This window comes from Hypomesus nipponensis, chromosome 26 (genome assembly GCF_054491055.1).
Source record: "Hypomesus nipponensis isolate SF chromosome 26, ASM5449105v1, whole genome shotgun sequence".
NCBI classification, from domain to species: domain Eukaryota; kingdom Metazoa; phylum Chordata; class Actinopteri; order Osmeriformes; family Osmeridae; genus Hypomesus; species Hypomesus nipponensis.
Window position 1 is genome coordinate 2,255,602 of NC_140386.1, and position 13,556 is coordinate 2,269,157.

The 13,556-nt window shown below is 40.0% G+C and overlaps 1 protein-coding gene and 1 pseudogene across 3 annotated transcripts in view; both read right to left on the minus strand.

The window, feature by feature from the left end:
• The window catches only part of zbtb37 (zinc finger and BTB domain containing 37), a 41,142-nt gene that overhangs the window by 13,256 nt on the left and 14,330 nt on the right, over window positions 1–13,556 (minus strand). The window lies entirely within an intron of this gene.
• LOC146220991 (uncharacterized) lies at window positions 6,628–9,349 on the minus strand (annotated as a pseudogene).

A 13,556-nucleotide genomic window follows, 5' to 3' on the forward strand; every position in this document is an offset into this window, starting at 1 on the left:
AGCTTAAACTTTTGACACAATGTTTTATATAGCCCTAGTTATTAGGGGTGCAAAACCCGAACCGCAAAAAAAGCTAATTGTTAAACACACAAACCACGGCCCGGTTTTTACATGTAAGCCACGATTTTTTGGATCTGGAAGGAACTGGAGAGAGGCAAATCATACGAAGGTAGGCAAGATAAGAATGTGTGGAGAATGGAGATGACATGTTAGCTTTAACCCTTGTGCTGCCTTCGGGTCACATGACCCAAAGGTTCATAATGAACCATCGTTGTGTTTACTCAATTTTACCCAATACAAAAACAAATAAAAATTATTTTCTTTTAACCGTCGCAATGTGGGGGGTCTGAGACAGCCCAACTGGTAAAAGAAAATGCTTCACTTTGTTTTTGTATGCGTTGCAATATGGGTCACAATGACCTGAAGATAACACAAGGGTTAAATATCCTGAGTAACATTTGCTTGAGAAATAATGTTGATTTCATATGTTATCAAATCTCTGGATGTAAGACATGTTATTCATGCAGCGAAAAAAACACTGAAAAGGTAATGTTTTTTTTCTCCCCCCAACGTGCTAGTGGTTCTCAACCCTTTCCTCAGGGACCCCCTGTCCTCAGGGACCCCCTGTCCTGCTTGTTTTAGATTTCCTAGTTTTCCTGTTCCAACACACCTGATTCAAATGCATATTCGTTACCAGGCTTCTGCAGAGCTGGATAACGACCCTTTTATTGGAATCAGGTGTGTTGGAGCAGGGAAACATCTAAAACATGCAGGACAGGGGGTCCCTGAGGACAGGGTTGAGAACCACTGTGCTAAACAAACCGAATCGAAACTGAAACCATGACCCATAAACTGCAATACAAACCATATCGTGGGCTTGTTGAATTGTTGCACCCCTACTAGTTATATTAAGTTTGTCTTAACTAAATAAAACTATGTTTTACTGGAATTTTGCTATATCAATCTGCATTCGCACCAGTTCTATTTTGCAACACAAAAGTTAGTTTTTGTGTTTGACAAAGTAAAACAATAAATATAATTCCAGGAATCTCTGTGTGTCTTGGTTTGATTATCTCAACAACTGGGCACTGTATGAAGGCATGTGTATTCCTCAGAACCTAAGGAGTGCAGTGCCATGTGCGACAATGTTTGTATGAGCTGTTCGTGAAAAATGATTCGACCCAAAAAATAACACAGGCACTTTATGCAAAAACTTTGTGGTTGAATGTTCCCCCTTCTCATCAATACGGCAAATGAACCAGTTGTCAATCAGTTTTTTATTCAGCAAATCACTTATTATAACCAACTATTATAATTGTATTATAAGGGGGGAGGTTCACAAACAACTCATGCTCCATCCATTTGTTTAACAGCCTGAGGTTTAGCCCTGTACTATAGGGATTTGGTTGCTATTGCTTTGCAAGGCAATCAAATGAAGACTTACTTAATGGACAGAATGTCAATTGGTAATTCAGAGAATAATAAAGAACACTTTATCTGATGTATAGATCAGTGAATTTTATGTTCATGAATGAATGCGTTTACTGATAATCCATGCGGATGTGTAGTAATATCTATAATTGAAAGGTTTAACACCAAATCAATGAAACAAAATCTTAAATCACTGACTGCAGCACCGACACAGGCAATGTTGTAATAAACATGCCACCCAGATTTCTGTTAGATAATTGTGAGAAAATAGTTAATTATAAGAGTTTATAGTCCCAAAATGTTTTAATGTGCAACCTATTTGTGCACTGTTTTCTGTACATTGGGGGGCAAAGGTTTGGAACATACTGTAAAAAGAATAAACAACACATCTCCGCTTCCTTCCACTGTAAAAAAATGAAGCCAAAATATCCTGGACATGGGTGTTGCAATCTTGCGCTGGTGATGTCCTTTGGAGCCAGAGTCTGCGCACCTACCAGCCCCTTTTTATATAGTCAAATAACAAATTAAAAACAAACTGATCAGAAAAATGTGCCCTTGATCAGAGATCAGCGTGATAAGAACTACCTAAAATGACAGAAACCATCTTTGAAAAAAAAAAGAAAAAAAGATGTGCACTTTTTTTGTTTGGCTCATGTCCCATCAGAAAACATGGAGGGGGCGAGACTTATGACCTATACTGCAGCCAGCCACCAGGGAGCGATCAAGATGTTTTACATTACATTTAGGCATTTATCAGACGCTCTTATCCAGAGCGACCTACAGTAAGTGCAGGGACATTCCCCCGAGGCAAGTAGGGTTAAGTGCCTTGCCCAAGGACACAACTACATTTGGCACTGCCAGGAATCAAACCGGCAACCTTCTGATTCATAGCCCGATTCCCTAACTGCTCAGCCATCTGACTCTTGGCTTAACTTTTCAGAGCTGTTATTCTGTCTATTTTTACAGTCATCATGAATCATATACAGATATTTCTCTTAAGGAAAGACAAGCCCATTTCCAGCAGCCATCACTCCAACACCTTATCCTTGAATACTCATGCTAAATAGCTAATTTGGTACTAGACAATCCATTGGAGCAGGACGGGCTTCCTATATGTCTACCTACCTACCAGCGTGCACTCAGCCCAATGCACAGAGTGCGCGTTACTGTAGTTTTGTGGGAGTTGCTTTGAAGGGAGGAGGTGGGATATTTTGGTTTGAATCATGTCAAACAGAAGCTAAAACAGCTAGCTTTGCAAAACTTGCCTAACCCAGCTTTGAGTCATCGCAAAGTATTGTCAGAACATAAACTGATGAACAGTATTTTTTTTTATCAAATCAAGACAGGCCCTTATCCAGCAGCCATCACTCCAACATCTCATCCTTGAGAAACCACGCTAAATTGCAAATTTGGTCCTTGAAAATCACTAAGCATTATATCAATCCCCATAATGTTGGGACAGGGGCAATAATAGTCTGGAAAAAGTAAGTGTTATGGGGAAAAAAAAGCTGGAGGCACATTTTGCAGCTAACTAGGTTAATTGCAAACAGGTAATTAACCAGGGTTTTTCCTGCATAGAGAAAATTTGGGTGCGCGCCTAAGCAATTCTTATGTCATGACACAGCGGGAACAACAATTGTAATCATAAAATGCTAATATGTTTTGCAAAGCGGATAAACATAACAAATAAATGTATTTTGCACATTTACACATGAGCGAATTGAATCATATTATATGCCTTTGATAATTTGCAACTATTTTGCAAATGGTAGTCTAAACCATTCATGAATATGATAAGGTAGGCCTAATAAAAGGACATGCCAGCATGGGCTGTCAGGTTAGGATCATTGGATTCACAATAGTGTAATTTAAAATAATAAGAGACACGGACAAACTCCAGGGCTCCGTGACTCCCTGAGCCGGCCGGCCACTTTGTTTCCACTCTCTACACACATTACTACCTCCTTCACAATCAAAGTCCCCCTATTCCAATTCCTGCCTAACATTATGCCAACTCAATAAAATAGCTGAAAATAGCATTTCTGAAATATAGCTGCAAAGGAGCGATGCGGGTTCCCCCTCAAAATGGCAAAATATTATAAAATGTACATTGTAGAAGGTCAAGAGTTGGAAAACAAGAGAGCAAAATTAATTAATGCTTGGCAACAACTGGCTGAATGGAGATTGGATCTCAAGAGCATGTGGTTGCAAGTCAGGCTCTCTATTCTCTCTGCTACACATCAACTGTTGAGATTCATGAATTGAAAGGGCAGAATATTAGCGTTGGGACAAGCTGTAAGCAGCTGTAATTCAGTCATCTTTTGACAGATCAAAGTGAAAATGTGCACGGTACTTCAGATTAATGTCCTCTTGAAGTCTGTTAGGTTTGTAAAATCATCAGTCAAAACCATTTGCATTAATGACACATATATATTGAGGTAATGTGGTGTACATTTACATAAATAAACTTTATGCAGTCATTTTGTATTTCATACTTTATTCCTGATCACCCTATAGGAAAACATGTATCATACACATGAAAAACCCTGACTTAAGTCAATTGGACCTATGGTTTATGAGAAGATTTTTGTAGGTTTTCCCAAGATTTCACTGTTTAGCTAAAGCTATCATGGCAGACCTTATGGGTCCTTGAGGCTTTTTTGTTCCTAATGAGAAATAAGGCATTTACACCAAGTTTCAGAATAATTGGAGCAATGGGGTGTCAATGCCATCCCTTTGAAAATGTTACTTGTGGGCGTGGCCTGTGGCACCCCCTAAAGTAAAATGTGGCCCATATTTGGTGTGGGGGTACAAACTGGCCTGTATTATCAATGTGCCAAATTAGAACATTTCTGACCAGAAACCTTTTAAGATGTTGGGGCAAAAAGAGAAGATAAATAATAAGAAGAATACCATCAAAAACAATAGGTTTCCTCCTACCGGAGAAATCCAAATTACACACGGCTCTCATTTTAGCAATACTTCAAATGTCCTGACAATAAATGAGGAACATTACATGTTTTGCCAAAAGCACATTCATTTTCCGACCATGTTTTTGCTCTGTGCAAGAAGTACCATCTAGTGACCATTATATGTCAATAACAACATCCCTACTAATAGGTAAAACACTCTTGACTTTTCAAGTGTTAAATTAAACTTAACATTGTCTGTGTCTGAGTTACCAAAGTATGCAATTGACGTTTGGTCTTAAGGTCAATTTTCGAAAAAAAATTGCTAACAAAAAGAAACAACCGTCTCTTGAAACTTGTCAATCATTGTTTTGAGAATGAAAGCCCTACAATGCTTGAAATGGTCAAAAAATGTACGATTCAGATGTAACGGTCCAGATGTAAAACCCCAAATCCAAAAAGGTTTGGACACTGTGTACAATAAAACAAATTTATGATTTTCAAACACCTCTCAAAATTTTGGGACAGGGGCAATAATAGTCTGTAAAAAGTAAGTGTTACGGGGAAAAAGGCTGGAGGAACATTTTGCAGCTAACTAGGTTTATTGCAAACAGGTAATTAACCAGGGTTTTTACTGCATAGAGAATATTTTGGTGCGCGCCTAAGCCGTTTTCCTGAGCGCCTATGACAAATCCCGAGCGCCTAAGGCCACAAAAAAAAGTCTGCAATTAAAAAGAAAAAGCTGTGTTCATCACGCGTGCAATGCATGTCAGCGAATATGTTCTCAATAGTATGTTTCAAGTAGGCTACAGCCGAACCCTCGTTCTGTTTTGATCAATGGTAATCGATTTGATAAGCGTGTCTTCTTGTCTGATCAATACGCAACTGTGAGGCACGCGAATGGACAGAGCGGCCAGTAAACTGTCGTTCCGCTGCAAGGGCCAGCCAGACCTGCACGAATACACCTGTACAAATGCAAATTATATTTCCACTCAAAATGCTGACTAAAGTTTGATTAACGATTTCCAACGCAGCCTCCATTGGTATTCTTAACCTGGAATTATAATATATAGTATAGGCACAAAGAAAATAAAAAGGAATTGCAAAACACCTGGGAATAAATACATTGATTAGAAAATATATATAAAGTTCTATGTGCTCACTATAACTTCTATTAGAGCCGTCATCGCAATTAATCACTCGTGCAGTGCATGTCCGCGAATATGTTTAATAGAACAGAACCCTCGTTCTGTTTTGATCAATAATAATCACGTTGATAGAAAGATAGTGTCTTCTTGTCTGATCAAGATGCAACTGTGATGTGCGCGAACAATAGCTTGCTTCGAAAAACGTGAATTTCATAATTTGTGTGTTCCATTTCTGACCACTGGTTAGTTCTAGATTCTATTGATATACATTTAATTAGTTTGCATATATATATGTAAAGAGGTAAACCTTGATAATTTTTTAACCATACTAGTGCTGTTAAACGATTCAAATATTTAATCGCAATTCATCGCATTAATGTCAAATTATCATTTCAAATGATATCTAGAGATCCGGTGTGGTGTTGTAGTTTTTCTAACGTCAGTAGTTGTTGCAACAGCATGTGAAAAAAACTACAAAGTTTGCTAGGCCAAAAAGAACGTTAATCTCGCAATAAAGAAAATTGACGCCATTAAAATGGGTTTGCGTTAACGCCGTTAATAACGTGACAGCACTAAACCATACATGATAGCACCATGGGGCTTGGACTATTGTCAATCTATTAGCCTATCTATTGTAATCTAAAGTGGAAGCAAAATGATTTCCTCAAGCATAGCCTCCATTATTTATGAAATGGTCAAAAAAAACAAACATAAATGTCTGCTAATAAGGTGACACGTTTTTTTTGGAGCACCCATGAAGACCCATTTTGACCCAGGAACAACACTGTTAACATGAATAAAAAAAGTATCTTAGAGAGGGTGAGTCTCTCAGATGTTTAAAGATGGGCAGAGGTTCACCTATCTCCAAAAAACTGCATCTACAAATTGTGGAACAATTTCAGAATAATGTACTCCAACGTAAAATTGCCAAGACTTTACATTTATGCATTTACCAGACGCTTTTATCCAAAGTGACTTCCAAGAGAGAGCTTTACAAAAGAGCATAGGTCACTTATCATAACAACGAGGTAGCCCCAAACATTGCAAGCAGCCAAAACATGAGGCATACATTGTGAAAACCAAATAAGTGCCAAAGGGAAGAACCATAAGAGCATGCAGTTAAACGAGTTACAATTAAATAACATGAGACTTTGAATATTTAATAATTTAAAGTACATAATATCATCAAAAGATTATGTATATATTCAATTCTAAACACTAATTATACAACAAAGTGAAAAAAGAATTAATTAATATTTTTTATAGATAATCAAAAATTAAGAAATAAAATATAACATACATAACTATTCACAGCCTTTGCTGAATTATTTGTTGAAGTACCCTTGGCAGCAATTACAGCCTCAAGTCTTTCTGAGCCTTAATTCTTTTTTGCAGGACCTCTCACGCTCCATCAGGTTGGATGGGGGGCGTTGGTGCACAGCCATTTTCTGATCTCTCCAGAGATAGTGTTCAAGTCCAGGCTCTAGCTGGGCCACTCAAGGACATTCACAGTTTTTTCCTGAAGCCCCTCCATTGTTATCTTGGTTGTGTGCTTAGGGTCATTGTCCTGTTGGAAGATAAACCTTCGCAATGCACTCTGGAGCAGGTTTTCATGAAGGATGTCTCTGTACATTGCTGCATTCATCTTTCCCTCAATCCTGACTCGTCTCCCAGTTCCTGCCGCTGAAAAACATCCCCACAGCATGATACTGCTACCACCATGCATCACTGTAGGATGGTATTGGCCAGGTGATGAGCGGTGCCTAGTTTCCTCCGGACACGACGCTTGGCATTCAGGCCAATCAATACAAATCAATACAGCACAGAAGAGTTAAATCTTTGTTTCGTCAGACCAGATCATTTTGTTTCTCATGGTCTGAGAGTCCTTTGGGTGCCTTTTGGCAAACTCCAGGTGGGCTGTCATCTGCATTTTACTGAGGAGTGGCTTCCGTCTGGTCACTATCATACAGGCCTGATTGGTGGATTGCTGCAGAGATGGTTGTCTTTCTGAAAGTTTCTTCTCTCTTCATAGAGCAAGGCTGGAGCTCTGTCAGAGAGACCATCGAGTTCTTGGTCACCTCTCTGACTAAGGCCCTTCTCCCCCGATTGCTCAGTTTGGCCAGGTTGGCCAACTTTAGGAAGAGTCCTGGTGGTTCCAAACCTTTTCCATTAGCAGATGGAGGCAACTGTGCTCATTGGGACCTTCAATGCTGAATACATTTTCTGTACCCTTCCCCAGATCTGTGCCTCGATCTGTGCCTATCTTGGAGGTGTACAGACAATTCTTGGACTTCATGGCTTGGTGTGTGCTCATGCACTGTCAACTGTGGGACCTTATATAGACAGGTGTGTAGGGCTGCAACGATTAGTCGACGTTATCGACAACGTTGACAATAAAAAATTGACGACAAATATTTATGTTGTCGACAAATCATTTGATCTCCTACGACCTCTTTTATGTGCCAGCAATAACGTGATTTGACCAGTGTGGCACCGTAGCGCTAGACTAATGCAGCCCTCCCGTATGCTATCCAATAGAAGAAAACAGCGGTATACATTTTAGGGTTTTTGAAGCAACGGCCCCGGTGGATAGGTGGTATTGCATTTACGGTTAGGTTTCCGACTCTTCCGGTCGTTTTTATTCTATTAACTCCAGTCAACATTTACAAAACTATCTCCCCCAATAATTTTTGTTCGATTCTCAAACCTGGCTCATACTACTAGCCTTTTCATAGAATAATTTTTCCAGATTTTTTTGAAGTTTGAAACCAATCCTTAATGTCTAAACTAGCACCCCATTTATTTGCCTATGTCAGTAAAAGTTGCCTGCAAATGTGCTCGCGGATACTAACGGGTCTCAAGCACAAAAGTTCACATTGGCCGATAGCCGATTTACATTGAGCTGAATGAGCCATAGACTTATATTGAATGAGCACAGGGAGAAATGGCTTGAGTTGCCTGCCTTGTTGTAGCAAATGGTTGTCACACATACATGAAATGATGTTAATATAGTTTATTCCCATTATTTTAAAACAGATTTGATATTTTGTAAAAATTTTCATGACATGATGGCAAATATATTTTGTTAAGCGCGAGCATATTGTTGACATGTCTATCTGGAGCAAAGACGAAGATTCATACTTTTACTGTTAACCACAATCGGAAATTATATATATATTTAAATAATATTAGTCTTGCCTACAGAAGCTTTTGTTAAACACACCCATTATTCTTTTTTTGATCGTGTCATCAAGCCAGACTGCTTTTGTGGGACAATGAAGGTCCTCAGTGACTATGTATCACCCCCACTTACATCTGATGGAAACGTCTTGTAGCCTATATGGTTCTGTGAATAAGCCCCTTTCAAAGGCAAATGTTCAATAAAGTATATTTTAGACACAGTTGTCAAGCTTTTATTTATTACATTATTACCAAGTCTTGTTAGATCACGTTATCCATTAATAGGCGTTTGGTTTTGTAGGAAGAACATATAAAACACTGGCCACATTTCTACACTGATGATAAATTGAAGGCAGTGTGAATTTTGTGGCATTTCGTTTGAATATAAAGTTGACAGTGAGGTATGGTAAGTGTTACGACCCGTTATTGTGTACTGTTATGTGTTCTGTGGTTCTGTTCGTTGTTTCTTTTTGTCCCCTCCCCGCTACCTCCTCCTCATAGGCGCGTTCTGATTGGCCAGTCCCGTGCCCCGCTCCTGACCTGTCGGCCTCCACGCAGCCAATCGGGAGACTGCTTAAGAAGCTGCGCGGTTTGACTGGGAGAGGAGGGGAGAGCTACTAGACCCTGTGTCAGTGTTCTGTTTGGTGTCTTGACGGTGTGCTGTTTTTGACTTTGGTTCATGTTTGTTCTCCCTTGTTTTGTTTGTACAACAGTATTAGTTTTGTTTCAGTCTACACTCGGTGTAGCTTTTTTTTTCTTTGGCTCCCCTGGCAGGGAACAAGGGGACAGGCAAGCTACCCATGGGTTTAAATCTCCCCTCACGTAGGTAGTTACCTGTTGGAGAAACATTAGGTAAGGAGCGGGTGCCACCCCTTGTACTTTTGTTTAGTTAGCTTGTGGATAGGCAGACAGGGTGGTTTTGCTTCTCTCCGTCCCTTTGTACCCTTTTTGGGGTTATGTACCAGCCAATAAACTTCTAAATATCTGTTATCCCTGTGTCCAGTGTTCCCTGTTACCCGGTCTAACTTCCCAGATACTTATTGGGGTTACAGAGTTGCATCCTCTCCCCGCCCTAGGCAGTTTACATCTGGGGGGGTTTGTAACAGTAAGTCTACATTATGGAAGATTTCGGTTACCAAAATAACTAAGCTTTCTTTGCCTGGCGAGAACAATGACGGAGCTGTTCATGTTACCAGTTTATTTCATCCGATACAATGCGCTGGAAATCATACTCATATCACAAAGAAAAAAAGCAACATATGTGATGAGTTCCATCTAGAATAGCCCTATATTTAGCCCTATAGCCTATTTCTAAAAAACAAGTAAGTAAGTAAGACTTTATTTATATGGCACATTTCATACAGGAATTGCAGCTCAAGGTGCTTTACATAAAATCAACAAAAACAATAATACAAGTGATAAAAGTAATAGATCTAAAACATATAACAAACCAGACTAGCCACACTCTATCTGCGGTCTCTCGAATCCGTCTTGGATCCGAGCTGCCTCGTGCAGTTTCCAAACATATCCTCCTGAGACCCCGCCCATTAACTTTTGTGCTCTATACTGGACATTTTGTTCACATGCATCTAACTTTATTCTTTAGAGCTACTCTATCAATCCCTGTTGTACTCGAAAGAGGACATCCTGGGCTTTCCATATGTCATTTAATGGGGTGGGACTTTGGTAACTTCCTTTTTCTTTCCATCCAAAATGGCCGCCATTGCCGCAAGCACATTTTATGGAAAGAGGAGAAATAAGTCAAATATTGTTTATCTATTTCGTTTTTACTATTATAATTGTATATTTGATTGTTTATTAACTATAATTATTATTAACTATCTATTTTTTGTTTTGAAAGCAGTTTAATTATTTTTTGTGCATCATTGAGGTTCTCTACCATTTCATTCAGAGAGCAATCATGATTAGTTGGTTCATGTAGAGCAAATTGTTCAGAAAATTTCATCATAGCTGTATCGTCTAAATATCTTCTTTGGACTAAGAATTATTTTGTGGTTTTTGTTGGGATAATTTCCACATTAAAAAGTATACAATGATGGTCTGAGAGGGGTAGATCAGTTATTGAGATATTATTGATATTTAGTCCAGTTGTTATCACTAGATCTAGTGTGTTTCCGTGCCGGTGTGTTGGGTCTGTTATGTGTTGAGTTAGATTGAGACTGTCTAGGATATTTAAGAGCTCAATAGTTCTTGGGTCGGCTTTTTTATTTACTTGGATATTTAAGTCTCAAAAACTACTTTGTCATATCTAGTGACACATAGTGATAATAGTTCAGAGAATTCTTGTATCAATATTGGCGAGTGCTTGGGTGGCCGATATATAATGACAAAAAGTATTGATTCGGTTTTGAGCTCTATAGCAAGATATTCATATGCTATAAGCTCAGTGATTTTGAACAATAGTTCAGAGGAGAAGATAGCTGCGACTCCTCAACCTTTTTTGGATTTCCTAGAAACTTGGTGGAAGCTGTAATCTGGCGGACACGCTTCTATCAAAGTTGCTGTTGCCGTGTCGTTGTTTAGCCAGGTTTTTGTTAAACAGATGCAGTCTAATTTGTTTTCTTTGACCAGATCATTAACTAGAAATGTTTTGTTATTTAGTGATCTAACATTTAGAAGGGCCAGTTTCATCTGTGGGGTATTAACAGATAAAACAGGGGTTGATAAATCTGTTTGAAGAATATGGATAGTTCTGTGACTTCTAACACTAGTTTAAGGTTTGTAACCATGCATTTTACCATGCCATTTTCTGTTTGTGATGATGACCGGTATGTCTAATGAAATAGCATGGTGGCTGTCCTAGCGTAGCTTTTCATTGGGAAAGTCTATGTCACTGAGCTGTTCCATCACAAGGGAATTCATCCGGGGGGTGCAGATCTGTGGTAGGCCCATGTCCTTGCAGGAGGCTGTTTGAATGTTCTGTTCTGTTCCATGGGAGGTTGTTTGGAATGTGTCAGCTAGCTTAGACACAACAGGGATAGGGGGAGCAACTTGATTTGTGGTCAGGAGCACGTGACTGATGTTTGCTGTTAGTAGTTGAGATCCTCTACGGTTTGGGTGGAGTCCGTCAGCTTGAAAACGGTCTGCACAGTTCCAGAACACATTGAAATTATTGATAAATCTCAGTTTGTGTGCCAGACAGACAGATGCCAACCATGTGTTGAAAGATTGTCGACTGAAGGCTTCTTTTCTTCTTCGAAAGCATGCAATTGGTCCACTGATGAATACATCTTGATATCTGTTGATTGTGTTCAGTAGCTGGGTGAAATGTTTTTTAAGTATCTCAGTGCCAGTTTTCTTGTGTAGGATATCAAATGAGCCAGTATGGATGATAATCTTAGGGTTGTTTGGTTTATTGTTGAGGATTGTTCGTACCTCTGACGACAGTTCCTCGACAGATGTGTTGCTAAGACAAATATTTTCTGTCTTTGCCAGTTTAACATGTGCTGTCATGGCATCTCCAATCAAGATAGTGGCCATATGTGGTGTTGTGTTTGCATTTCTAACGTTTGCCTTATTTGTAGCTGTGGAGCCAGTTCTTATCTTATTTGGGTTAGCAATGATAGGTCCTTGTGCTAGACCAAGGTTAGCCACTGTGTCAGTGCTAGCAATAGATTCTATAGTGCTAGCAGCGTTAGCTCCTCTAACAGCTGATGGGCTGTGGATAGTCTTAGCATACCTTGGATCTTTATAATCCTGTGATATTGTTGTCTGATTAGACTTGATAGGGGGTCGAACAGCGCCCCAAGAGGGGCTTGGAGTAAAATGGGGGACTCCCGGTCGTAGCAGACGATGATATGTTGGATTTGCATGTGTGTAGTAGCTACCATCATGGTGTGTCGGCAATCCGGGCCCCTTCATGTTGGTTAGCTGCGTGGCTAGCACTCCTGTGCCTCTTCGCCTTGGATTCCACACACAAGGGAGAGAAAGTTCCCAGTGGTTCAAATCTGTTTCTGAGTGGGACAGGAGGAAAGGTGATGCGGGAAGAGTTTCTGCCTCGCTTTTTTGGCTTTTTATCCTTGGCGCCAGTCCCATCTCCGATGAAGGTAGAGGCAGCGCTAGGCCTCTTTGGTTAAGCGCCGAGAGCAGGCCATGACTCAGTCCCTAAGGTTGTTCCTTTTTGTGGTTGTAGTCAATTCACTTAATTTTGAATAATATCATCGAAAACTATCCAAATTACTGAAACTTCAGAGCATTTCTCCGTGAAGCCAAGCAGGGAAGCAAGCAGGGAAGGTCAGGGGGAGGAGAGGGAAAGAAAATGCGGAAGGAAGTGGAAGGAATACTATACAGTGACAGTATACATTTCCGTTAAGTTTGCATCATGTCTCTGATTCTTATCGGACTTTCTGCCCATAGATTCTGCCACTGCTATGCCTTAGCTCACACGCTCGTAACCATATAAATCTATGCTCGCGACTGGTTGTCGCGAAGTATGACGTGTACAGCTAGTTACAAGCGTGCACGAGGTCTTGGGCTAGGGAAAAAAAGAGCCACTGTTTAAAGCTAGACCGGAAGACACGGAAGTGGAAAGATGGCCGCGTTCAGTCTCGCGCTCTCGCTAGCCTCACTGCGCCACTTTTCATAGAAATGAATGGGGACGCCATCTTAGAAGACAAAAGTACCTTACTCTAGTTATATTAACTCTATGGCTTAAACGGGCCTGAAAAAGTCTTGTGTGGGAAAGTTTCACCAAAGATCCAACTAAAAATACTGTAATATTTAATGTGTGCAAGGCGTAACTTGTTTTCCATGGTAGCACAACGTTCATGCATGAACATTTAAAACGAAAGCATCCCCGCACGAGAGGAGATGGAAACGGCAGGAGGTGAGTGTGCTCAAGCTGGATGCCTAGTTAGCTACACCAGTT